The 27560-nt window shown below is 51.0% G+C and overlaps 1 protein-coding gene and 1 long non-coding RNA gene across 7 annotated transcripts in view; one reads left to right on the forward strand and one right to left on the reverse strand.

Annotated features, from left to right (window-relative positions):
• The window catches only part of PRKAG2 (protein kinase AMP-activated non-catalytic subunit gamma 2), a 333499-nt gene that overhangs the window by 241180 nt on the left and 64759 nt on the right, over positions 1-27560 (reverse strand). Inside the window, exon 1 of one of the 6 annotated variants that reach the window (XM_032762261.2) lies at positions 25771-26180. The exons of the other annotated variants lie outside the window; for them this stretch is intronic. The gene's annotated coding sequence lies outside the window, so the exon portion shown is untranslated. Of the gene's footprint in view, positions 1-25770; positions 26181-27560 lie in introns of those variants that run through there. 6 annotated transcript variants of the gene reach the window in all.
• On the forward strand, positions 17647-22118 carry PRKAG2-AS2 (PRKAG2 antisense RNA 2). Its single transcript, XR_009209920.1, has 3 exons — positions 17647-18347; positions 18685-18947; positions 20548-22118. It is a non-coding gene; the product is annotated as a PRKAG2 antisense RNA 2 (long non-coding RNA).

Below are 27560 nucleotides of genomic sequence, written 5' to 3' on the forward strand. Positions count from 1 at the left end.
TTCAAGAAATCACTGCCAAATTCAGTGTCATGAAGCTTTTCCCCTATGTTTTCTTCTAAGAGCTCTTATATTTAGGTCTTTGATCTATGTAGATTTTTGTATATGGTATAAACATAAGGGTGCAATTTCATTCTTTTACGTGTAGATAGTCAGTTTTCCCAGCACCACCTGTTGAAAAGATGGTCCTCTTCCCGTTGAATAGTCACGGCATGACTGTGGAAAGTCATTTGACTCTATCTCTGAGAGTTTATTTCTAGGCTCTCCATTCCATTCCATTGGTCTATATGTCTGTCTTTTATGGTAGTATCACACTGTTTTGATTATTGTGACCTTATAGTAAGTTTAAAATTGGGTAATGTGAGACCTCCAACTTTGTTCTTCTTTTTTTCAAGATTATTTTGCCTATTTAGGGTCCCTTAAGATTCCACGTGAATTTTAGGATAGACTAATTATTCTATTTTTGGAAAACAATGCCATTGGGATTTTGATAGGGATTGCACTGAACCTGTAGAGCACTTTGAGTAGTCCTGACCTCTTAACAATATTGCCTCCCAATCCATAAACATACGATGTGTTTTCATTTATTTGTGTCTTCTTTCATTTCCATCTTTCATTTCCTTCTGTAGTGTTCTGTGCACTTAACCTTTTTTTAACCCATTCCCTTCTTCCACGTCCTTGCCCTGGGTGTCCAGGCCTATACCCACTCTCACCCAGTTCCCTCTTGGGCCACCTAATTATTGTCCAAATTGTTCAGCCTTCCCTGTTTGGATCTGTGCTCCAAGTCTCTGCTTAAAGAGCAACCCCTGAAAGGGTGAGCCTCATCACATCAGCCCCCTGCTAAGGCCCCAGCCACTCTACCATCACCTTAGCAATGGCTTCCAGGCCTGGCTGACTGAGAGATCTCCGTGCTGGTGAGATCTCAGATGTGCAGATTCCAGACTCAGCCTTTCTGGTGGTGTTTATCTCCAAAGTTCTCAGCTCTGGCTGCACATTGACATCACCTGGGGAGCATGGGTAGAATGCATTGGCCTGCGGTACAGCGAGGGCATTTGGAAATTCTACCACAGCCCAGAGGGAGAGCTGCATGCCTCCCGTGGAGGAGTCTCAGGAGTCTCAGACACAGGAGCTCCCAGCCGGCCCTGCAAGCTGCAACCCAAGCCCCATAGATGAACTGACCTCCACAGCCTTATTTCTGATGTTCTCTGTTCCGGTCTCCTCCTTTTAGCAACAGCCCAGGCAGAGGGTTTGTCATTTTCCAAACACAGCTATGCATCCATGGACATCCCACCTGGAACGCTGTCTTAGCTCCTCAGACACTTGTGTTCATGGCTACCATCCATTCCTCCTGTGAACTGCTCTCACTTCGCTTCAGCCACTCAGGGACAGCTCCAGGGTCCCATCCCCAGCCCCTAGCATGGAGCCCAGCCCATAGCAATGCAGGAATCACCCTGGTGCCATTCACCAAATACCCCAAGCCCTTTCCTTCCTCTGAGCTCTCTTTCCTTCCTCTTGCTCTTCCTGCCCTGTGCCTCCAAATCCTGGCTCACAAAGTAAACTCCTATGTGTCCTGCAAAGCCTAATTCAAATACACTCTCTGGCTGAGAGTCACCCTCAGACAGAATTAATTATCTCTTATTAATTATTCTAGACTGTGTCCCACAGTACTTTAGATACACCTTTATTACCAGACTGATAACCCCGTATTATACTCATCTATCAGTTTATTTCTCTAACTAGACTTTGAATCCATCCCTGGCAAGAGGAAAGCTACCCACCTCTCTATTCTTGGCTTCATACTGTACCCGGCAGGCAGCAGGTTCCAGATGTGTTTGAATTAACTCCCCAACCAAGCACCCTCTTGCGCCTGCAGCAAGCATGGGGGCCGCAGAGTCCGTGCCGCTGGGCCAGTGAACGATCAGGCCACAAGCAGTTGCAATTCACTAGGAAGTGACGAGGGACCAGGGTGGGTCTCTTATTGCCCATTTTAATGAGCACATTCCTCTCTGGTTTCAAATTCTCATTACCCTCTAACATTCGTTCGGCAACAGCAGTTTCCACATGCAGAAGCTTTATCACAAATCCTCACGCAACCCTAAGCAGCATCCTGCTCTAACGACTGAGACCGAGGAGGTCCAAAGGGACTCACGTCCAGATGGTGCAACAGAGCTGAGGGCCGGATGCGGGGCTTGCTGCTAGCTCAGGCTGCCCGTGGGCCCCAGGCGGCTGCCCGGAGTGGTGGAGGCAGGTCCCACGCAGGTGTCTTGGGCCGGAGTGAGTATGAAAGCATCAAGTCAAGCCGGACATTGTGGCCTGCTGTGTGGCTGCTGGACTCAGGTGTGTGTGCCTGCCTGGTCATGCAGCCCGACAGGGAAGTTCCCTGGCACAGATGGCAGGCTTTGCTGGAAGGCTCCCCACCCCCAATCCCACCTCTCAGCAAGTCCCAGTATTCTAATCTTGGCTCTCATCTCCAGAGCTCACCAGGAAACATCACACATCTTGGGGCCGGTGTGGGAAAATCTCTAACGGCAACTATGGCAACTAGAGTCTTGGCTTGTAGAATACTTAGGACCTGGCGTCTTAGATGACATGCCGGAAGGCCCAGGCTCCTGGATTTGCCCCATTCCCGTGATTTCTAAATTTAAAACTCCTGTCAGAGCTTTGGGCCTTCCCCACCACCGGTCTCTACCCCCAGTCCAGTCCCTCATTTCCTCTTCCTGTCCGCCAGCCACTCAGGCCCTCACAGGACTGGGAGGACATTTAGGGGGCAACACTGAGGCACCAAGAGATGCTGAAGTCCTGATTTCTGCCAAGAGACAGCTTTAGCACTCTGATTTTCATCGCTGCACAAAATGTAAGTTAGACCTTGACCACATGTGTTGGAGATAAAAAAGTGAATTTTCAGGATTTGGACTGATAACGTCACCTGTCAGGAAAGCATCAGGACCAAAGAGAAAAGTCCCAAATCTTGAGAGAATTCCTGAGATGTAACCTGACCTTAAAAGCAACTCATTCATCCATCTCGCTGCCTTAGAAATCCAGGCAAAAGCCAAAAGTCTATCATAAAAAACATGAAGTACTAACAACAGAGCCATCATTAATCTGACATTAGTATGTCTTTCTGAAATCTCCCAACTGTTGCCTCATTTGGTCCTTACAGCAACCCATACAAGTAGGAAAGAAAAGTGGTATCATCCCCGACCATAGATGAAGATACTGAGGGTCAGAGAGGTTAAGTCATTTGCCCAGTGCCAGAGAATCAGACAGTAGCAAGCATGTCCTGTAACCAGGTCCACCTGCTCCTAGCTCAGAACTCTTTCTATGAAACTCTACCACCTCCTTGGAGTGGTTCAGTTCCAGTAACAGAAAAACAATTTGGTATCAGAGGCTATAAAAAGAGAGCTTTTCTTCCTAAAACAAGTATCCTTGGCACAGTGCGACCTCAGGGAAAGGAAGGAAGGATACATAAGGATTTGTATAGTCCTATGATTCATTCCCCAGGCAGCTTACCATACTAACTTTCTCTTCAAGTTCTTCTTAACTAAAAGTACTCAAGCTGGTGTTTCAAGGAACAGGAAAGTCTAAAAAATCCCACCACCAAATGCAATCACTTCACGTTCTTGCAGTATCCACACTTTGGAGTAATATACAGCTCCTCCTGCCCCGGCCCGCTACTTATCCCAGTATTTCCCCATAGGATAATAGACTTTCTAATGTTTGCAATCAACTAATTTGTGTATTCTTGAAGGATGGGGGCGGTTTTACTCACATCTTAGCCCTGACAGCAGGTGCTAAGTGTGTATCAATCAGATGCAGTTCCGAACTTCCAGCGTTTCTGATGTTTTGTCTTACAGAGCTCCTTTGTTGATGCAGCTGGGATACCCCAGAAAGACAGACAAGAGTGCAAATACAGCACAAATAGAAAGGCTGCCAGTGGCAGGGGCCCACGATGGCCCCCACCTCAGGGCAAACTCGAGGTTTAAAATATCAGGGTCACGATACAACATTCCTGTTTGATTCCGACCGAGGAAGCAACACATCGAGAATGATTTGCATTCTCCGCTCCTGCTGAGCAGACCCCAGCACAGAGAGCACCATCTGGAGCTGCTGGGCCGTGCGTCCGCTGAGGCCAGGGTCCCTCCCTGGCATAGTCACGCCCCCGTGTCCCTCAGGCCCACAAGAACACAGCCTGCAGCAGGGAGGGAGCTGGGGCTGAGCAGGAGCCCCAGCTCTGTGATTTGCGATCTGGGGAATCTTGGGCATGTCTGGACTTTGGCTTTTCATCTGTCAAATGAGAGGGTTGAACTAGAGAACCGGTGAAGATGCCTTTTAGCTCGCATGTTCTCTGTTTTTACCCACTGAAGTGGACAACAATAGGCGAGATCAGGAACATTGTAAAGGATTCCCATTAGATTCTGAATAAGATGCATGTTCTCATCTCCTATCTTCATCATCAAAATAATTTCCTCCTACTCTCAAACGACCAAAGACTCTCCGCTGCTCTCAGAGCCACAGGGTGTTTGGACGGAGTCTTGGGGCGTGCACGCGGGGGAAGGAAGGAGCTTCCTCTGCCTTCATAATGCTATCTAGGTGAGACGGCCAGGACCCAGCGGCATTTCTGCCTTTCCATCTTAACATGTGTCTTGATATGCTTCTTAGGTTCTAACCCTTAAGGTTTCTCAACTGATTGTTCAGCTCCCTCAATCCTAAGGGCCTGGGCTGTGGGATCAAGCGCTGGGCGGGTTCTATCAGACACTCAGTGACCCCAGGAAAGCTGCATGTGGCATCTCCAGCTACAGGCCCGAGGCCCGTGGTTCCCACCTGGATCCCGTCCTGCCCACCTTGCCTGCTCTCAGTCACTGCCCGGGGAGTGGCTCATAGGCTCTGACCATGGCTGAGTGGTGACTGTGGCCTGGAGCTCGCCCCAAGTGGTGACGGCCTTGGCAGGCCCCTCTGCTGGGAGGCACAGGGGAGGTGTCTCTGGACAGGCCGGCCTTGCACAATCCCCAAAACCACCAAATGGGCAATTCTTGGTACTGATGGGCGGCAGGAGGTGACCAGAGCCAGGTCAGTTGGAGCCTTTGAAAAACATTCATGTTATATAACCACTCTCAGAAAAATAAGGAACAAATATTGAATCACTGGAACTAGGCAGCAGGGGAGGGCCAGTGGCCAAATCCGGGAAGGCCTAAGCTCCATGCTCAGAGAAGTTCCAGAGCTATTTGCTTTCCACAGAGGACACCGTAGTTTCTCACTGCAGCCTGAGCAACTTCCTGATGTCAAAAGAAAAATCCAACTGTTTTTCACTCCTGCGGCCACCCTTCCTCCCCGGCTCCCTCACCTGGTGGTCCTGGTTCCCACAGCTGCCTCATGGCTCCCCTTCCCCGCCCCCCAAGGCCAAGGACCCTGGCCTGGCAGCCTGAGCCTCCCCTGGCTTTGAGGAAGTCCCCTGCTCCACTGTATTCCCAGTTCCTCGTCTGGCCCGAGACCACCCGGGGCTTCCCTAGCTCCATATCAGCACCAGACATGAAACTCTTTTTGCTCAAAACCAAGTAGCTGCAGAATCCCTGGCCCGGAGTGCCCAGGAGACCTTGACCCTCCCCGCAGTTCTGCATTCACGCCTGATGTGGAGCACGCCCTTTCAAATCCAGAAACTTCCACTTTCCAGTGTGTAAAATGAGGCCATCATCCTTCTTATCACGGGCTGGTGGGAAACCAGACCAGAGGACGTGATCAAAGTCCGTTCCCGCAGTGTGAGCCCCCATGGCACTGGGGATGGCAAGGGCCGCTGGCCGAGGGCACACTGGCGCCTGATGATGAAGGCCGTGGGGAGCGACAAAGGCATCATCACCGGGGCAGCCAGGCCCCTCGTGGGGCTCCCGCGGAAGCCAGGGCAGTTGCTCACACTCAACAAAGGCCTGAGATCGGGTTTCAGAGGCTTCTGCAAAGACACTGGCTGCCCCCCTTATAATTAGAGAGCTGTCTTTATCCCGTTCCCAAGGTGAAAGCCAAGATGATTCATGACTTGTGCAAGGCAGTTCTAAAGAGGATCACAGCGTGGCTGCTGCCAGAGTCTCTGGCTCTCTCCTTGTGCAAAGGGCAGCCGAGCCTTTCCTTGCCCACCCCGGGCAGCCTTTACTTGACCAGAGCTCCATGGAAGCTTGGAGGGACCCCACTGGCCTCCTCACGTTGTGGCGGAGGATGCTCTGCAGGGGCCAACGGTGCCTCTTCCGACCAGCTGGGGGTGGCCATCCTGACCGTCCTGACCGCAGGGGCTTGTGCTGTGGGATTCCTGAGAGCCCCTTCCTAGTTCAGGGCCCCAGGGCAGCCTCTTACAGGCAGCTGTTCCCAGGCCAGGTTGAGTCCAGCCTCTGCTAACCACACATACTAGTCTTCTTCCAGCCTGTCTGAGATCCCCCAGAAGGTGGGAGAGTGGGGGGTAGGGACAGCACCTAGAGGGGCAGGTTGGGTGGAGGCTACAGGAGTCTGGGTCAGCTCACAGTTCATGAGGAAGGAGGCAAGTACCCGGGAGGCCCCAGGACATGCAGGTGTTGGGGCGCATTTGCATGGTCTGTGCAGCCATCTCCCGGAGGACCAGCAGCAGGCAGCCTCCCAGCTCCCTTCCAAGGGTGTGGCCTGGGCTGCAGGTTGCCACCTCCATCCGGAGTAGCTGCGGTCTCCACAGGTGGCACCCCAGGCCCCAGCCAGGGGGCAGGGAGGGGACATTATGGGACAGGGAGCGTTGGGCTCCACTGACCACATCCCATCGTGGAGTCGGTAACGGTTAATTTGATGTGTCAGCCTGGCGAGGCCATAGCACCCACTGATTCCATCAAATACCAAGCAGGTGGCTGCCGTGGGCGTATTTGCAGACGTGGATACTATCTACAGGCAGTGACTTGAAGTGAAGCAGATCATGCTGAATGATGTGGGTGGGCCTCCCCCAGTCCGCAGCAGGCCTGAAGAGGGAAAACAGAGGGTTCTGGAAGGGGAAATTCTGCTTCACGACTGCAGCATCGACTGCCTGAGGTTCTAGTCCGTCTGCCCAGTGGATTTGGGACTTTCCAGTTCAACCAACGCATGAGCCAATTCTTTCAAGAAAATCTCATATATATGTATGATAATATGTATATATAATCATGTTATATATATGATAATATGTATATATAATCATGTTATATATATGATAATATGCATATATAATCATGTTATATATATGATATGTATATATAATCATGTTATATATGATATGTATATATAATCATGTTATATATATGATATGTATATATAATCATGTTATATATATGATAATATGTATATATAATCATGTTATATATGATAATATGTATATATAATCATGTTATATATATGATAATATGTATATATAATCATGTTATATATGATAATATGTATATATAATCATGTTATATATATGATAATATGTATATATAATCATGTTATATATATGATATATAGTTAATATATTATGTGATTATATCTCCTTAATATACATATTTTTCTTAATATATGTATATTAAGGAAAATAGGAGCTCTATATTCTTGGATCTCTCGTCTTGGTTCTCCTTCCCTGGAGACCCCTCCTAACACAGAGCCCTAGGCCCCCTCACCCGAGCTGGTGGGGACAGACACGGGGAGAGTCCGGGGTAAAAGCAGGCCACTGTTTGGAAGCTCTTAGCCTTCGCTGCGTAGATGGATGGGGTCCGCTCAGCCATCGGGTGGGCTCTTCGCCCACACTATGGCTCTCTGTCCACACCATGGAGCCCTCACTTTGCCCAGGCCCCAGTGAGACACCCACAGGCCCCAGCTGGATGAGAGGACAAAGACGGATGTGAAGGGCCGTTGTCCTGGCAGTGCTTAGAGAACAACAGGAAACTGCCAAATGCCCTCCTTTGACTGTCAGGGAACATTCACAGTATGTGAAGGGCAATCACAGGTTTAGAAAAGCACCACGATCACCTTCTAGCCTCATCTCTGAGCCTTGGCAGCAGAGTGGGCCAATCCTCTTGCCTTCACATGCTGGGTAACAGTCGCGCAAGTGTCTGTCATGGCATCTTGTCACCCTGTCCTGTCACTGAGGGCCTGTCTCCTGCCACACCCAGTTGGAGCTCAGCAAGGACCGCATCTTATTCACCCCTGAGTCACCGGCTCCTCCCAGGGCTGGATTCCACGAGCCTCTGTCCTTCCCCTTTGCAGAGCTGACACTGGGAGAGTGGTCATAAGCTGGGGCGTAAATGACCGAGGACGGCCTGGGGGCCAGTAAACACCAAGGCCTCGGGATAAGGGAATGACGTCCTGATGCACCACCTCCAGCCCCTGTACAGAGGGACAGCCCTTCATTTCTAGGGCTGTCTTCAGCTCTGACATTATGATTCTACCAAGACAGGGTGTGAAAAGGCCAGCTCTGGGGTTCTGGGGAGGTTTTATTGGCTCACAAATAAAATGCCAAACCACCAGCCAATACCAGCATAGAGCCCTCCGTGGGCACTACCGACTCAAGGGAAAGGCCCCGAGGCCCCACACCCGGCCCGGCCAGCCAGCTGCAGCCACACCCTCCAGTCATCGGCCGCCCAGACTTCAGAGAGGAAAAAACCAGCCACGAGGGGAAAGTGAGATGGCCCCGGCCTGACCTCTGCCGCAGAGGCCCAAATGGCCTTGGTCAGATCTGAGGCTTCCCTCCCAGTCAGCTTCTTGCCATCCCCTCCACCCGCCGCCGCCTGGTGCTCCCCGCCAGGTACACACCCAGCGGTTTTGGTTAGTGCTTGAAGACAAACTGCAGGAGGGACACCATGAACTACAATAAAATTGGGCACCCTGGGGACATTTTTGTAAGGTCACGAAGTTGCTGGCTGGCTGTGACACACCCTCCCCTCCGTAGGAGGACTTTGTGTGAGAGAGGACACCTCTGAACGAGGGCTCAGAGACCTCATTTCTGCTCCCAAACAGCTACCCAAGACGTGGCTTTGGGCTTTGGCCCAGAGCTGAGGCCTGCAAAGGCTTCCACCTCAGTGCTTCCAGAATCTCAGCTGTCCATATTTACAGAGCCACACATCAAAAGATTCTTCCCCAGCACTTTCTACGGGTGCCCAAGGGTTCCTTCCACTCCGTCTTGTTTCACCCACCTGCTCTGTGCCAGGCACATTATAGATCAAAAGGTCCAGGGAGTTCAGAGGAAGAAGGAAATACCACAGACTTAAAAAGCAAGCCAGGGCTTCCCACGCTGAGCGTGGTGAACAGAGGAGCTTTCATTTGTCTCCTCACTTCCATCCCGGGGTGAGCCGGCCGCTCCTGCAGCATCTGGCCACGGCTCTTCACACTGACAGTCCCAACTTGTCAGTGGATTACGAAATCAATTTAGTGGATTGCACAACCACCAAAAACTGAATTACAATAAGAATGCATCTCATGGTTGCGTGAAGCCTGTGTCTCAATGATTCACACACACATAGAATAAAATGTACTTTGTTTGTTTTTTCCCCTGAGACAGAGTCTTGCTCTGTCGCCCAGGCTGGAATGCAGTGCTACGATCTCAGCTCACTGCAACCTCCGCCTCCTGGGTTCAAGTGATTCTCCTGCCTCAGCCTCCGAGTAGCTGAGATTACAGGCGCGCCACCACGCCTGGCTAATTTTTGCATTTTTAGTAGAGATAGGGTTTCACCATGTTGGCCAGGCTGGTCTCAAACTCCTGACCTCATGATCCACCTACCTTGCCTTCCCAAAGTGTTGGGATTACAGGCGTGAGCCACCGTGCCCGGCCTGTTTTTTTTGTTTGTTTGTTTGTTTTTTGAGATGGAGTCTCACTCTGTCGCCCAGGCTAGAGTGTAGTAGCGCAATCTTGGCTCACTTCAACCTCCGCCGCCTTCCGGGTTCAAGCAAGTCTCATGCCTCAGCCTCCCAGGTAGATGGGATTACAGGTGTGCACCACCACGCCAGGCTAATTTTTCTATTTTTAGTAGAGATGGAGTTTTCCCATGTTGTCCAGGCTGGTCTTGAGCTCCTGGGCTCAAGGGATATACCCGCCTTGGCCTCCCAGAGTGTTGAGATTACAGGCATGAGCTGCTGTACCCAGCCTGAAGAGGTGTCACCAGAAGCGTGGAGCAAGGGGTACCATCTGTCCTCCTCTCCTGGCTGAAGCCCTCTGACCACTCTCTGTACTTTGTGCCCAGAAATACGCATGGAGTTAAGAACACAGAACATCACATCTCTTTATTACCACAAGGATGTGGTGATTCCCTCCCTCCTCACTTCTCACCCCCCTATCTGCTCCTCCCCTGGCCCTTTGACCTGCAGGGCAGCTTGGCCTCATCCCCAGGCCACTGCTAGACCCAGAACAGCAATTATACCACCCGCCCCAGCACCCTGCCAAGCAGTGCCTGTCAGCTTCTGTTCCCAACAGGCCCAGGCCTGCTGCGGGCGCCTAAACCCAGAGAACTGGGCAGTCACAGGGTGTTAGGATGGAAATGGCCTCAGAAATTCTCCAAGGCCCTTGTGTTACAGGTGGGGTAACAGATGTCCAGAGATTCAAGCAAGTTGCTCAAAGCCACATGGTAGAGCCGTGACTCAGCCAGAACCAAATCCTGGTCTTGCAGCTTCTAACCCACGTCTCTTTTGATGTCATGCTCTTCTAGCTGCTTCTGACCTTCTAGCTTGTGTTTCTACCACATAAGCTGGTAACAGCAACTCTTACAGTATTGCGACGGGCTGGCCACCCCTTGCACAGGCCTGGCTATACTGGGCATGTAGCAAATGTTCTAATTCTATGAAGCCACTTGGGTTCTGCGGGCACCTTTGCATCTTGTCTCCAGCGACAGGACAAAGCCCGTGCTCCAAATCCCTTTCTGGTGTCATTCATTGTACGTGAATCTGTTACTTCCCCAGAGCCCTTCAGTCTGTGATTCCAGCCATGCAGGCGGCAGCCGCTCCAGGAACTTCCCAGGAACCATGGAACCTGTCGTGTCCTCCAGACTGACGGGCACAGACGCTCTGCACGGAGGGGCTCCAGGTGCCACCAGCCAGCATCTAGCCAGCAGCGATGCGTAAAGACCAGCCAGGCCAGGAGAAGGTGTCTGCTACTCCCCATTCCAGGCCACACTGCCAGGGCCACGCTGCAGGCAGCTCCCAGATAGGACACAAAGGTGCCTGGAAGGTATGCCGCCCCCTCCAGAACCTCACACCGGCCAGAATCCCTCACGGGTGGGCTAACAACACTCAAAACAACCACACTGCTAGCTCTTTTAAAATTTTACTTTTTAGTATTTTTATAAGTTTAACTCTTGTTTAAAAAGATAAATTGCACCTCTACCCTCTCAGCGAGGCAGGCCTGGATCTAGATTTCTGCCTAACCAGCTGTGTCATTTGAAAGTCGCCTCCCGGGCCGGGTGCAGTGGCTCACACCTGTAATCCCAGCACTTTGGGAGGCCGAGGCGGGCGGATCATGAGGTTAGGAGATCGAGACCATCCTGGCTAACATGGTGAAACCCTGTCTCTACTAAAAAATACAAAAAGTTAGCCGGGCATGGTGGCGGGCGCCTGTAGTCCCAGCTACTCGGGAGGCTGAGGCAGGAGAATGGAGTGAACCCGGGAGGCAGAGCTTGCAGTGAGCCGAGATTGCACCACTGCACTCCAGCCTGGGCGACAGAGCGGCACTCCGTCTCAAAAAAAAAAAGAAAGTCGCCTCCCATCTCTGATCGTCAGTTTCCTCCTCTGAGACAGGAGGTGTCTAGACTCGACCCCTCCAGCTCCTCCAAGGCCTTCCCAACACAAATTCTGTTCCCGGCCATCCCTCCTCCCAGCACCGCAATGACACTCCTCCTTCGAACACATCCAGGTGGGCCCCAGGGCCGGGCTGGTCACTGCCACCTGGTGGGTACAGCCTATGTTCAGGCCCCAAGGCATGAGCAGTTCCAGGACAGCGGCAGGACAACCACCAAAGGATGTGATGGCAGCCAGGGCTTGGGTGAGGGAGGGAGGGGTGGGCAGGTGGCGCACAGGGGATTTCTAGGGCGGTGGAACCGCTCTGCATGAGAGTATAATAGTGGACACACAGCATCACACACACGACATCACATATTTGTCAAAACCCACAGAATGTACACCACCAAGAGTGAGCCCTAATGTCGGCTATGGACTTCGGGTAACAATAAGGTATCAATAGAAGCTCAATGGTAACAGACGTGCCACAGTAATGCAAGACGCAAACAACAGGGGAAATTGGCATGGGGGGTGCAGGGTCAGGGAGGGGCAGATGGGCACCCTCTGTACTTTCCGCTTCATTGTTCTGTAAACCTAAAACTGCTCACAAGTAAAATCCACTATATTTTTAAAAAGCAATAGCAGCAAATGGCCAGAGATGGCCTCAATTTCATCTGCCAAACAACTGCCCATCACGCCAGGCCTGGACCACCCACCCAGCTCCTCAGAGATGCTGGAGGTCATAGGTTCACCAGGAAACGGGAGCTGGAGAGGTCCATTCTTCCTGTGTCCACGGCTCCAGGTCCTTCTAGAACAGAGGAAGGTGCATGCCATGCTCCCAGGCTCGGGTCAGAAGATTGGTGGGATCCAGTCTGAGGCTCAGTGCTCAGACCAAGAAGATAAATGAGACCAGAGACACTCAGAGATTAAACACCTTGCTGGGGCTGGGCAGCAAGGAAGCTGGGAGAAGGGTCTGAGAACCCAGGTCCCCATCTCTCAGGCCCAGGCCCTTGGCCCCCCAGGCTGGGACAACGAGAGCCAAGTACAGAGGGCTCCAGATGGAGGCCAGGGACCAGCTGCAGGCACCAGGCGGCCTCAGAATGTCTGGAGCTGGGGGACCCCCCACAGGGCTCGCTGCGCAGCTGGTTCTTCGGGGAGACCACGTGGTGCAGAAAAGCTTGAGTTTCCTGGTTGGGGACTTAAGGCTGCAAACCATGGCGCTAATGAACCTAAACAAGGGAATTTGCTAGGTTTTCTTATTTTTGGTGTTTTGTTGCCAACAAACTCCTTCTGTTCTAGAGGGGCTTGTTATATAAGGAGGAGAGGGAAGAAAACTGCTGAGATGTGAGGCCAAAGTCACCAGAAGAGGAGAGACTTCCAGATCAGCTGCTGCGCCAGCGGGGAGTCAGGTACAAAAAACAGGGGGTTGTTTGCGTCTTTATTTTTTCAAACAAGAAAAAGCAAAAAGCCTGCATGTCATGTCCTAGGAATGGGGTTAAAAGTCGTCGTCTCTTGGGACAGGGTTTGGACCCCTCCGTGAGCAGGGCCTGGTCACTGAGATGCCCCCGACCCGTGTCCTGTGTGCAGGATGGAGTCCCCATGCAGCCCGGGCCTCTCTGCAGGGCCTGGTGGCTGCTAAGAGGCAGGAGAAACCCCTCCCTGAGTGTGGCCTCCGCGTGTGTCACCTACACCTGTCAGAAGGGTTTGGGATCTTTCTTTCTCATGGAGAAGCGCAGAAGATTCTGGGTCAGGCCCTGTGGGACATCCCTAGAGCCAGAGGATCGTCCCCTTTGTGTAGTTTGTCCCCGGCATTGCCAGTGCTTCTGGTTTCACTCTTGGTTCTCAGCAGTGGATCCTGGAAGCCCCCTGGATCATGAACCTCTGCCCTTTGCACTCTTGAGGCCCAGGGACACCTCCCTCTGCTTGTGCAACACGAGGCTGCCACATCCCAGGTCTTTGTGCCCAAAGTGAGTGGATTCTGACCTTCCAGGATGGCCGAGGGTGCCAACATTTCCCAAAGATCTGTTTTCAAACTAATCTGGGAGACAGCCTTTGGAGAGGTCCATGAAGAAGGGGAACTCCACAGGTGAAGGGGAAACCGAAGCCACCAGGGGGATACTCCCCGCGGCCCACCTGGCCCCCTCTTAGTCTGCATTGCCCTATTTTCATGGCTTAAAGGGCAGAATCAAAAGATCACAGTAGGTCAGTTCTTCCCAGGCTATCTGCGCGCCCAGCCTAGAGAAAGGAATGAACACTGAACAGGGACCTGCTGGCTGAAACCTTCAGTGGTTGCTTCCTGCCTGCAGAAGGTGTTGGACTCTGCCTGGCATTCAGTGCACCACAGGACACAGCCCTGGCCTCACCCTCTCCTTTCTCCCACATCACTCTTCTGCACCAGCCACCTGACCTACACGCTGTCCTGGGACACCCTTTACTCCTCTTTAATCCCCCCACACCAGCGTTCCTCAAAAAGGGGGCTCAGGACTCCCACAAGGTTATCATAGACATATATATGATATACATATAAGCAATATGATATTTTATATATATATATATATTTTTTTTTTTTTGAGACAGGGTCTCGCTCTGTTGCTCAGGCTGGAGTGCAGTGGTGTGATCTCAGCTCACTGCAACCTTCACCTCCTGGGTTCAAGTGATTCTCCTGCCTCAGCCTCCAGAGTAGCTGGGATTACAGGTATGTACAACCATGCCCGGCTAATTTTTGTATTTTTAGAGATGGGGTTTCACCATGTTGGCCAGGCTGGTCTTGAACTCCTGACCTCAAGGGACCCGCCTGCCTCAGCCTCCCAAAGTTCTGGGATTATGGATGTGAGCCACTGTGCCTGACCTAGATAAGTGATTTTAAAGGTAATAGCTGGGGAGCCGGAATTCCTTGATACTGATAATTTGCAATTAAAACACTTTGTATAGGAATTTAAGGCAATCTTTATCATATTGGAGTTCAAGGATAGCCATCAGTAAGAAATTTTCTCCCTTCAAAGTGAGGCTTGTTACAAAATTTGAGCAGCAGTGGCTCACACCATTTCCTCCTATCTCGAGTGTCCTGACCCTTTTTCTCTCACACATTTATATCCTACTCATTCTTCAAAAACTAGCTGATTCCCACAAATTTACACCAACTTTTCTGAGCAGTCCAGTTGAAAATTATATTCTACTCCATTGCATTTTAATGCCTAAGAATTTAAAATCACTCATGCGTTACCCATTTGCTATTTATATATAAATTGTATCTCTGTATAGATTGTGAGGACTCTGAGGGCAATGGCTATATTATCCAACTTTTTTTTTTTTAAGAAGTAAATTCATCCAGCTTGGCCAACATGGTAAAACCCCATCTCTACCAAATATACAAAAATTAGCTCGGCATGGTAGCGGGCGCCTATAGTCCCAGCAACTCAGGAGGCTGAGGCAGGAGAATCATTTGAACCTGGGAGGCAGAGGTTGCATTGAGTTGAGATCGCGCCACTGTACTCCAGCCTGGGCAACAGTGTGAGACTACATCTCAAAAACAAAAACAAAAACAAAAACAAAAACAAAGTAAATTCATAAGATTCAAAAGTCAAAACATAATAACCTATAATTGAAGAGTCATACTCTCATCCTTCGCCCAGCCATGCCATGTCCCCAGAGGAACCACTTTTAGTTGTGTAGACAGCTAGGATTGCTTTATGCAAATGCAAATATAAAAGCTGTTCCCTGTCTCTTATCTGTTTTGCTCATGTCTTACTGCCTCGTCTATCTGGGAGATCTTTCAATATCAGCATATAGGGATTTGGGGGTATCCATGCCATATTCTTTTGTCTGGAATGCTCTAGTTTAACCAGTCCCCTGTAGGTGATGCAGGCTGCTTTCAATCTTTGGCCATTACAGATAATACAATAAAAACTTGGTCCATACTTCATATTTCCAGCATAAGTTCCCAGAAGTGTGGCTGCTGCTTGCAGGTCAGTGCATTTATTATTTCTGCCATGTGCATATAGGGGGAAGGGCCCCTTATAAAACCATCAGATCTCATAAGAACTCACTATCACGAGAACAGCACTGGGGAAACCGCCCCCATGATTGAATTACATCCACCTGCTCTCTCCCTTGACAGGTGGGGATTACAGTTCAAGAGGAGATTTGGGTGGGGACATGGATATCACCACGAGCCCTCCTCAGCATTGGACAGTTTGCTCTCCTAACTGATGTAGGAGAGTCTATTTCCTGCACTGACTCACCAACAGACTATTTTGTTCAACACCTGGACTTTTGCTGGGTTGGTGAGACGTGGCATCTGTGTAACCCAAATTGACATTTGTTTTCTTTAGTCCATGGTGTTCCATCACTGCACAGAGTCGGCACTTGAGGTGGCATCGTGTGGAACTGCTTCTCAAACTGCAAGTAGGACATACATAGGTCATAAAATCCACTCAGGACACACAGGTTTTGTTGCGGCTGCTGTTCACAGAACAAAACCAGAGCTCCAGGAGTTTTCTGGGATGTCTGTATCCAATAGGTCGTGATGTGAAGTTCCTCGCTGTGGCTCACTGTCAAAGTCTGAAAGCCGCTGCAGAAGCAGCTCAAGGCATGGTGGGCACAGGGGTTCCATGGGGTAAGTAGCCCTCAGGACAGCCACTAGGAATGTGGTCCCTCCCTGCATACCTGTGCTGTCTCCTGTTGAGTGGGTGAATCTGTTCCCCCATCCTTGAGTTGGGGCAGCTGTGCTCAACAGAAATGCAGCAGAAACCACACCACCTGACTTCTGGGTTAGGCGAGAAGGAACCTCGCAGTTCCTCCTGGATCTCTTGTAATGTCTGCCGCGGGTGAAACCAGCTGCCACGTTAGGAATCTGCGCCAAGACCACCATGTTATGAGGAAGCTCAAGCCAGCCACATGGAGAGGCCACAGGGATGGAGAAAGAGCTGCACAGCCAGTTCAGGGGCCTGATGTGAGTGAAGGAGCCTCTAGGATGCGCCAGGCTCAGCCGCCACCTTCAAATAGGAGGAACCCCCAGTGAGAACTCAGCTGAGCCAGACGACCCCTAAATCCATGAAAGATGATTTCAAATCATATTTTTAAGTTTTGGGGTGGTTTGTTATGTAGCAATAGATGATCTTGTGACTATGTAACCCTGGGAAAGTTACTTCATTTCTGTTTTTTAATCTAAAAACTGGGAATCATGGGAGTTCCTACTGGAAAATGAGTTAACCTATAGAAATATAGAACCACATATGAGTTAACAAAGACATGGCTATGATGCCTGGGACTCATTTGGAAAACATGAGTTATTACTTTAAAATACTTCATTGAGTTTAGGGGCAATATGCTATGATTACTGAACCCAGGGATACTACAGATTCTTCCTTCTCAGAGCTTTGATAAGAGGAAAGAGGCAGATTCCACCTTAGCTTCAGGTTTGCCAAGATCCTTCCCCAACGTACAAGTGAAAGGGAGCTCGGGAAGGCAGAATGAAGGCACACATCAAATCCTTGGTGACAAAGTTTGGGACTGGCTGGGCACAGTGGCTCACGCCTATAGTCCAAGCATTTTGGGAGGCCAAGGCGGGCTGATCACCTGAGGTCAGGAGTTCTAGATCAGCCTGGACAACCCTGTCTCTACTAAAATTACAAAAATTTGCTGGGCGTGGTGGTGGCTGCCTGTAGTCCCAGCTACTCAGGAGGCTGAAGCAGGAGAATCGCTTGAACCCAGGAAGTGGAGGTTGTAGTGAGCCAGGATCCCACCACTGCACTCCAGCCTGGGCAACAGAGCGAGACTCCGTCTCAACAACTACAACAACAACAACAACAAAGAGTTTGGGACAGAGAAAAATCCCTGTAAACTTCAAGCCTTTTGGGGTGCTCTTGGGTGAACTCCTGAATTGCTCAAGGGCTAACTTCCTCATTTATTATTAAAAGAAAAAAGAAAAAGGCAGAGGCCAGTGGTGAAGGCTGGCGATTTCTGGTCTAGGGTGACAGATAACAGAAAGTAACAATGGAGGCTCTCGCAGTGCTCGCAGGCACTCAAGGAGTGGAAAGGAAATTGCACATTTCACCCGTGACTGCATAGGCAAACGAGAACAGCAAGTCTCTGCTTTCAGCTGGAATGTTATCAACTTCGGTCACGCTGATTATCTCAGGCTGATCAGGAAGGCTGGTACCAGGAGTGAGTGACTAAATGAAGAAATTACTAATTAACAAATGCTTGGGTGGACAATCTTTCAAAACTTAGGATCAATGGGAGGAGACAGAAGGAGTCTCGTGAGGATTTTTAAAATATGCCAGAGCTGGCTGGGTACAGTGGCTCACACCTGTAACCTGAGGACTTTGAGGCCAAGGCGGGCAGATCACCTGAGCTCAGGAGTTCGAGACCAGCCTGGGCAACATGGCGAAACCCCGTCTCTACTAACACTATAAAAAGTTAGCTGGGCATGGTGTTGCATGCTGCAGTCCCAGCTACTCAGGAGGCTGAGGCACGAGAATCGCTTGAACCTGGGAGATGGAGGTTGAAGTGAGCCGAGATCGCACCACTGCACTCCAGCCTGGAAAAAAAAAAAAAGCCAGGGCTCCTAATGTACTCATTTCAACATCACTTGTGTCCACCCTGGGTTCGGAATTGTGCTGGACATGGGATACACAAAGGTAAGACATGGACCCACCCTCAAGTCCGAAGGTGGAGGTGAGGTGGGGAAGAGCAGAGGCTGTAAAGGGTCAGAGGGACCTTCTGGAGCGGTGAAATGTTCCAGGTCACACTGTGGCGGTGGTCACATGACTGCACATTTATGACAACCCACCTAATTGTATACTGTCAGTCGAGGGGCATTATATGTAAATCACACCTCAATAAAGCTGACCAAAAAGTAGCCAGTCAGCCACCAGCAGACCCATGGGGTAGGAGAAGAAAAACAAGCAATCTACAGAACGTGGGAAAATGCCTATATTAAGAATCCTGGAATACTCCATGTGCTTTTTCATGCAGCGGGAGTGGAATGTTCAGGAAGCAGCTGTGCTGTGGGTGATAGTCATACTTTATTCTCTAAAACTCTCCAGTTTCAATTGGCCTCTTGGTGCCAAAGCACCAAGCGTGTTACACCTATCAGATCGGGCACACTGCCCCTTCTTCCCAACCTATGAGCTGAAATGGCCAGCACTGCGCCTTCCAGAACCCAGCTTAGATGCACAGTTGCCACGGAGGTAAGAAGAATGATTTGTTCACCACCAAAAGTCCAGTTTCTCCAACAGGTAAATCCCAGCAGGGTGCGATGTCCCAAACCTACACAACCGTTTCCACTGCCTATTCTGGGGCCCCTCACTTGGGTCAAGGCAGCATTTCAAAGGAAGCCAGGAGCGAGAACTCGTGCATCCGAACCCTTCTCTGACTTGGTGGGTTATTGGATTAGCTACTCTCAGAAGACCCAAAAGGCCTAGGGGAGAGAAGAGATAAATCTGGATGTGGTGGAGACAATGGCCAAACAGAAAAAGCGCTCGGAGAAGAAAAGTCGGGGGAAGCCTGTAGTGGGGACGCTGGCCTCAAGGAAAGGCCCTGGAGGAAGGCAGGGGCTAAAGGCATAGTTTCCTAACCCCTCCCTACAAACGACCCAGTTTCCCTCCGCCCAAGTGAGTACAGGGACCGCCCCGCAGCAAGAAGACGGCAGATATTTAAATGTGAGGAACCCCGGCCACAGCGGGCTGGGCTCCCCACCCATCACCTAGTGTCCTCACTCACTGCACTACAGACTTTGTCAAAGTGGTGGCAACTGAGTCCAGCACCAGAGATTGGTGATGCTCTGGTTGATTTCATTGTCAAGTGCATCTGGCAGGACTCTAGTTTGTCGACAGTATTCCAGACAAGGCGTCGCTGGCTGAACCGCAGTGCCCCAGCATTTGGGACCATTGAAAAATACTCTGGATTTTTTTTTTTTTTTTTTTTTTTTTGCAATTGCACAAGGATTTTCTTATCTCTCTTCATGGGTGAAACTGATTTGGGGGGAAACTGCTAGACTCAATGACCAGTTGGACTGTAGGCAAGAAAGGCCCATGATTTTGTTCTTCAGATAAAAGAGCAGCAGGGAAACAGGAGGCCTCTCTCCCGCAAAGCTGGTCCAAAGTGCACACAAGGCATGGCTGAGCGCCTGGTGATGCACATTCAGCAGGTGGGCGAGACCCAGGAACGTGTACTGCAGGTTGTGGGGGGCTTGGGGCCATCCGCTGACATCTTTTCTCCCCACTCAGGAGACAGTAGGGGAGATGGTTCTCACAGATGAAGTCGGGCTTTCAGAAGGAAGGTGAACAGGAGAAAAAAAAAAAATAGAGGCCTCAGAAAGCCCCTCCCTCCCAAGTCTCTCCTCAGAGGTGAACCATGACAGATGGCTGTGCGGCCTGAGGCCTGGCCTCCGGGCAGCCAGGGAGGAGCAGCTGCAAGTCCTACAGCCTGTGAGACCCCCGAGGGGTCTGGGCCAGCATCCAAGGCTAAAGCCTTGGCTATCCTAACGCCCCAGTGGGGCACTTAAAGCTCCTGACACCCAGGCCCAGGCCTGGTGGGAGCACAATTCTCTCTCACGCCCCCCTCCTCCCCACTCCAGGGCCACCCTTCCTTCTAATCATCCCCCGGAGTCCGTGTTGGAAGATGCCAGTGAGCACGTCTCAGGGCTCTATGCCTTGCGCGGATGAGTGTGGGGTGACTCAGAGGGAGGGGGTGGTGGCAGATGCCTGCAGCTGGCTCCCAGCCAGCTTTGGCCATCCTAAGTAAATGCCTGGCTTGGGTCTCGGCCTAACACTAAGGGCAAATCCCAAGAGGGGTGAGTGGGCTTCTGGAATCTGAGCAATTCTGCTTTCAAAACAGGTGAATCCCTAGGCCAGCCCGGCCCCTTCCCACACACCCCTACCCCGAGATGGGTGCAGAATCAGCAGGGGGGATCATCCCGAAACTCTTGCATTCCACGGCAGGTGTCGGAGCAGGCCTCATTCCAGAGTCGTGGTGACCGCTCCACCTGGCGAGCTTCGAGGGGACTCTGGCAGGCGCTCGCCGTGGGGTCCTCCCACCAGTCTTCTCAGCACAGGAACGGTGCCTTCACATTGGTCTTCCGGGGCTTAAAAGCATATCCCTCCTGCTTGCTCTTTAGATGCACACTCCCCCTCCAAGGATACCTCCAGGTTCCCTGCCAGCTCACTTGACTCACATGGCAATGGTCACCAGGCTGTCTGAGCCCAAATCAAGCACCGTTTATTAGGGGGAAGCTCCGTTATCCAGAAAGCTCACCTTTGAAGAGTTACCTATTTCCTGCCAAAGTTGTGGCGGGAAGGCCTTAGGTGCTAGAAAACCTTGGGGAATTTGGGGAATGGCAATTAAAGGATTATCATTCTTACCTATTTGTTTGGATAAGTAGTAATCACCCTTCGGATGCTTATCGGTGAGAATATTTCTAAAAGTGTCCTGCACATTTCCCTGTTTTGATGAATGGAACGGGAGGGCAGGATTTAACTGTCTGATGGCTACGGTTTCGGGAAAGTGCCAGAACCTCCACGTCAGCCACCCCAGAGCCACAGGCAGGGTACGAGCCACAGCAATGGGCCCCAAGAAAGAGCCCCACACCCACCCTGGTCCATGGAAGACGCTGCTCACCGGCCCCGGGTTACCTGGAGTCTTGTGCATTCTCCTTACACCAAGTGAAGATAATATTTTGTTTCCTTCCCACGTTTTCTCTAACACAAGCCACCCCAGTTCTCCCTTCTGACAACAGGCAAGTGGACCCTAGACCTTCCAGAAAAGCCTTAGAGCACCCCCAAATGCTCACATTTGTCAGCTGTAATTCCACCCCCAGTTAAAACCTGATTCTGAATGTGACTTGGCCAGCGCAGCTTGCAAAGCAAGAACGTCTTCATTTAAGGTTGGAAACACCAGCTGTTTGGGCTGTGAGAAAAGGAAAGCCCACAAGGTCTCTGAGGCTTGGCGCTGCCTCTCACTGTCCTCAGCTCCTCATTCTGCCCCTGGTTCTCTCTCCAAGCACCAGCAAAACCCTGTCCTAGGAACCCCCAGACTCTAAGAGCCCATGACCAAAAAGGAAAGCCAAATTGGGGAAGAACAGGGGCCCCCAACTCCACAGCCCTCCACTCGGCCCAGAGGGCCCACCCTGGGCTGCCTGGAAGCCCCTAAAGTTGCCACCCCCGCAACACAGAAGTGGGGCAGCTCCTGGCAGCGCCTGCAGCCCATGGGCTGGCTCTGTCCCCACAGCCCCGCCGAGCGTCTGTTATCTTATTTACTGGAATCTGCACAGCCAGGCTCTAGCTCGCTGGTGACTAAGGAGCTGCATCCATTATTACCAGGCAGATGGCAGACTCCCTAAAAGCAGACATTAAACAATAAAATGCCACCACATACCTTGCCCACAAAATAAAATCAAAACAAACACCTAAGTCTGGCTTTGCTTTTCTTCTGCTCTCTCCCTACCTCCCCTGTGCCAGAGCATAGGGGGAGAGGTGCACGGGGCACCGAGGAGGAAATTTACGATCGAGGAAGACCATACAGACATGCCCAGTGACCTTCAGAAGGTGGCAGTAGCAGAACCACCATGGGACCCCAGGCAGCAGAGAGGGCAGACCCTGTCCATGTGTGACAGGTGGGGCAGAACCACCAGCTAGGAGAGGTGGGATTGTAACAGCAAGGCAACTACAGGGACTCTGCGGAACCCACAGCCCTCTCGCCTCAGTCGCCTGATGAATAATCAAAGTGCTAAGACCTGAAGAATTCCATCAAAAACTCAGCTGCTCTCACTGCTCTGGAAGGTGTTCTGCTGGGCTCTGCCAGGACAGGCCGCAGCTGAAGGCTCACCTGAAGACAGGGACCTACTATTTATGAAGCATCTGTTATGTGCTGGCAGCTGCCCCTTAGTCCTGCGAGGCAGGTACTGTCTCCATTCTTAGAAGAAAAATCAGGCTCAGGAGAAGGAAATAATTTGCCCATGGTAGCCAGGGGGTGAACAGCAGAATGCTCTGCCAGGCCCAGGCCACGAGGTCTCTGGGGTGAAGAAGGAATACCCCCAGTTCTTGGGGCCCAGGCCACGAGGGCTCTGGGGTGAAGAAGGAACACCCCCCAATTCTTGGGCATCAGGTGCTTGTGATTCCATTCTATTTTTCTCAAATAGAATTTAACTCAAATTTCAGTAATTGAGGCTAGAGCTTTGCCCTCTCACATTAAACCCTTTTAGGACTCCAGGGCCTTAACTCACACTTGTGGGAAGGATGTTTGGTTCAGGCCGATGAAAGCCTTGGCTGGAAAGTGCACAAAGCTGACAGGTGTGCAGGCCTGATGACAGGTCAGTGCACTGTCCCACTGGTGCCGGGCTGTTGAGGCCTCAGGACAAGCCTGCCCACTAGGAAGGGAGAAAAGGTATCGAGCCTTGAACGAGCCACTTGCCTGTAGGTCCAACCTAGGTTTCCTGCTAAATCACTAGCCCCCAACAAGAGCTAAAGGCAAGTTTTCACTACTGGACATTCACCATGTGGCTCATAAGTGCAGTTGGAGGGACAACTTTGGAGTTGTCCGAGGGCCTGAGTTTGAGCTCTAGTTTGCCATTTACTGGTTATGCAATCTCAGTAAATTATTCAAATTCATGGAGCCTCAATTTCCTTGTGTAAAAGGGAAATCTCCCAGGATCATCATGAAAATTATAATAATTAACATTCATGAAATTGCCACACATGGTGCCAGATGCCTAATAATCAATCGATAAATATTTACCAAAATATGCAATACAGACAGCTAACAGCAGTGTAAGAGGTAACATGGAGACAGATCCTTCTAAGAAATTAAGACCCCTACCTGACTGCATTAGGAGTCATCAATTGAATCTACCGACAAGAACTGAACACAACTTAATACAAAGTAATGCATAAAACAGAAGTACAGGCATTCACCTTCATTAGTCCTGGGCTGAGTCTGAGAGGAGGTAAGGGGGTTTGTTAGAAGGGGGTGTGGTGAGACTGGTCCGTAGGGCATCTCTGGGGAGGAGAGACCTGAATACTTTTAAAGGAAGAAAAAGATCTATAGTTTGAAAGAGCGCTGTGAGGGAGTTGGATAAATCCAAGATGGATTCCATTAGTCAACAGCTGAGCTGAAAGAAGAACACAAAATTAGAACCCGCAGTTCCAGGGACCCCTGTTATCCAACACCATCAAGTGAGGAGGTCAAGACCAAGCGTCTTCCTCTTGTTGGAAAGGCCAAAGCCTGGGACACAGGACTCAAGAGTTTGTTTTGCTAAAGTGCTGATGTTTAATTTCACCCTGAGACAGAACCTGAAGAGAAGCCAGAGCTGGGTAACAACCATGAAGACGAGGCTCAGGGACTGGGTCCACCCAACCTCAGTCCACCAGCCTCCGCTCCCCTCCACCACCCACCCCACTCCCAGCTTCAAAAGACCAGGCTGGACCGCAGGACACCTGGCTTCCCTTTCCAGCTGAATCCCTTTGTGACTTTAGGCAAAGAAAATTAAATATTTCAGATTTTCAATTATGTTCACTGAATTTAACCACTGAACCCTCAGTTTCCTCTTTATAAGTGTGTGCCTCTCAAGGCCTACTACTGCTGGGCTGAAAAAAAAAACACACACCTGAGATTTATCTAGTCCTTGGAAGTTTCCATGCAAGATGGGGAAGCAGCTGGAAGGTGAGAAGCCCCCAGACCTAAGAGGCCCATGGTGAGGCCTCTTGGGTGAGTCGGAGCCTGCCCAGGGTGTGTGGAGCCCCAGGGTGCCGGCTCACTCTGACTGCGTCCCAGGGAGCTTCCCCCTCTCACTTACTCTCAACTATTCACACCTAGCAGTCCCCGAATTCTCGATTTATGTTTTGGGGCCTCCTGCCTGCATCCTGGTTGTATCCCTAGGCCTCTCCCCATCTTCCAACACCTACAATCCGTAACGCCGTCAACGCTGGATTCCCTGCTAGCCCAGCCTTCTTCAATTGTTTACTGTCACCTTTGCTCTCCACCTGGGTTGAAAATTCAGATGCACAGAATCAAGCCTCCCCCCAGGAGGAGGGTCAGGTGACCCCCTGGTCACTCCCAATCACCAGGACTCAAGGACCCCGAATCACAGACTTGAAGCAGACAGACAGCCCCTGGCTTACGGAAGGCGATTGAAAGGAAAAAAAAAAAAAAAAAAAAGGACATGGCTTACTCAAAGTGTCATGCATCAATGTCAGTGGAGGGCGAGAAGAGGGACGCTGGGTGAGCTCCGAATCTAGTACTTTCTAGCCTGCAGCCCTACTTGTTGCTGCACATTCACTCAACAGTTAGGGCTTCTGGTTCCCAGCCTCCCCCTCCTCCTCTCCACCAGACAGCGCTGACAGCCTACGGTTCAGCCACTGAGGAGGTCATCTAAGATCTTCTCTTCCTTCCCTTCCTCTCTCCCCCACTCCCCTCCCATCTGCTTCTTCTTTGGATTCCCCAAAACTTCAGCAAGGAAGTAAGCACTGGGCTCCACGCTCCGCAGGAGGCCAAGATACCCTTCAATGTATATGGGGTCAAGAGAGTCCCCAGAAAACTGTGGGCCATCCCCAAAGCCCCCACATCATCCCCAGTCTTTTCTGTTTGGGCGAAATGTAATAAGTGATGACTCAGGGAAGGCAAGGCCTGGCAAAGAATGACAACTTCGCTAAGATTTCAGCTACAGTAGGGCAAGTTCAAGCCAGGGTGGGAAGGCAGGGAGGAGACCCTGTGCCCAGGACCCAGTGTGTGCGGCAGCTCTGCTCAGCCTGGCAGGGGAGGAGAGACAGACTCAGAGAGGAATGGACCTGAACACGCCCACACACATACTACCTTCACTAGTGATGCTCTTTAAATCACCAAGAAAAAGTTATGTAAGGAGAAAACATACAGCTCCCGTGGAGAGAAGGAACATTTTGTTCAGCCTTGGGGTATCTGATTTAATAAGAGGCTCTTGGAGAACAAAGCAACAATTCAGCATCAGTCTTACACACGAAGGAGACAAAGCATCGTGAGGGGGAAAAGCGCACACCCAGGGACGCACAATCACCATGCATTTAGAAAGCCAGCTCCCGCAGGTCTGCTTACTCAGCCCCAAGGGGTCCTGGAGGTCTTCTCTTCCAGATGCTAATAAGCAGTTCAGGCTTGTAAGCTGCTGGATGGCAGGATGCGAGTGATGGGGACGGGCGGCACTCCCAGCTCTGACAAATCCTGCTGCCTCACTCGAAAGGTCCATGAGAGAAGGGGTTTCCCAGCCCCTTCAGCACAGGCAATTTCTAGGGTTCGGCTGTGCTCCGAGCTGCTGCCACTGCATGTCTGCAACAGATGGGGACTGGGGCTGGGTGTGTTCCCAGTCCCCAAGGCAGCGCAACAAGCGGCTGGCAGACAGCATGGGCTGGCCTAAGACAGCGCAGGCAACGGTCTTGGTGGCTGGAGCTGGTTTGCTGCTCAAAATGCAGGCAGAGCTCGGGCAGATTCCCTCATTGACGGGACTGCAGCAAACTGTCATTCCCACCTGTGTCAGGGGCTGCTGGGGAGGAAACTCCTTACCACACGGCAAGCCAGCAGGAGGGAGGGCTGGACCGGAGCTTTTAAAAAGACAGGCAGCAGGATGGAGGGAGGCAGGAGCAGAGGCCGATGATGCAGCAGTGGACGGCTCTGGGCGCCAGGTCCTCTGGCCAGCACGACCCCTGCACTGTTCCCATCTAACTTCAGGCAAAGGCTTCAGAAATCTGAACTCCCTGGGGATTCCTGTCCTTGGAGTACAAAGAATGTGGGTTTTTTTTTCCCCCTCTGGCCAGAAGGATGGGGACAGCTTTCCAAAACGCTTTGCCAGTTAAATCCCCATTTACACTCCATTCCCCCAACTCCAACCAGACAGCCTACAAACATCATCCTGGAGACAACATGGTCTCTGCCTATATCAGCCATGTCTCTGATTTTCTGCATTCTGATGCTTTGACACCTGGGGCCTTGCTGATCCTGGAGGGACTGCCCTCCCAGGGCTGGGCAATTCCTGGAGATAGTAAGCAACTCACCTGTGAGCTTGCTTTTCCTATGCAAGCCAGTCCACACAGACCCTTCCCCTCCTCGCCTCCTCCTGGGGGCTCTCACACCCCGGGCCACCACCCATTACCCTAATCACCCCAGGGCAGGTACCAGACAGCTAGGGACAGCCCCTGTACCCACAGTCCCCTAAAATTATTCACAGAAACCACAATAAAGTCTCTTGCCTGCATCTCCCCCTTGCTCCCTCTGCCTCCTGCCCAACCCCGGGGCTTCCCCACGTGGCAGTGGTGTGCCTAGCCTCCTGCTTCCAAGGATCTGTGAGTATCATCAGTTCCTTCCTTCGTGACACTCATTCCTGAGTCTGCATGTCTTCCTGTACCTGATTACAACAAATCCCAAGTGCCCTGAAAACAGGCTATAAGGATGTACAAGCTGGTGGGGCAGAAAATGAATTTGAATTGTTAGGAGAAAATGAGGGTCCCCATTTCAGAACCCCACCGTGTCCCTCATTAAATAAAACTTGCTCAGGACTTGAACTTCTCAGCAGTGGAGGAATTGCTTCCAAAGATAATGAGTGACCTGCTGCTGCAGGTATTCAAGAAAAGGAGGCTTCCTCCACGAGCCTATGACTCAAAGGCTATGATTTAGTGGGCAAATGTGTTATTCAGGTAAAGCTGATGGCAGCACAAGGTGGAAAAAGATTAATGTGGATGATATATTCAGGAAGGCTTCCGAGAGGGGACAGAAAGGCGTTGCATGGCTGTCTACTAAGGCCCATGGAAAAAAAGGCAGCTCGGTCACCTGGGACTTTGGGGGGCCTCTGTAGGGGTTGGAAGTCTGCGGCTTTCTTAAGGTCACTTTCAGCCCAG

Source organism: Hylobates moloch, unplaced genomic scaffold (genome assembly GCF_009828535.3).
Source record: "Hylobates moloch isolate HMO894 unplaced genomic scaffold, HMol_V3 SCAFFOLD_1, whole genome shotgun sequence".
Classification (NCBI taxonomy): Eukaryota; Metazoa; Chordata; class Mammalia; order Primates; family Hylobatidae; genus Hylobates; species Hylobates moloch.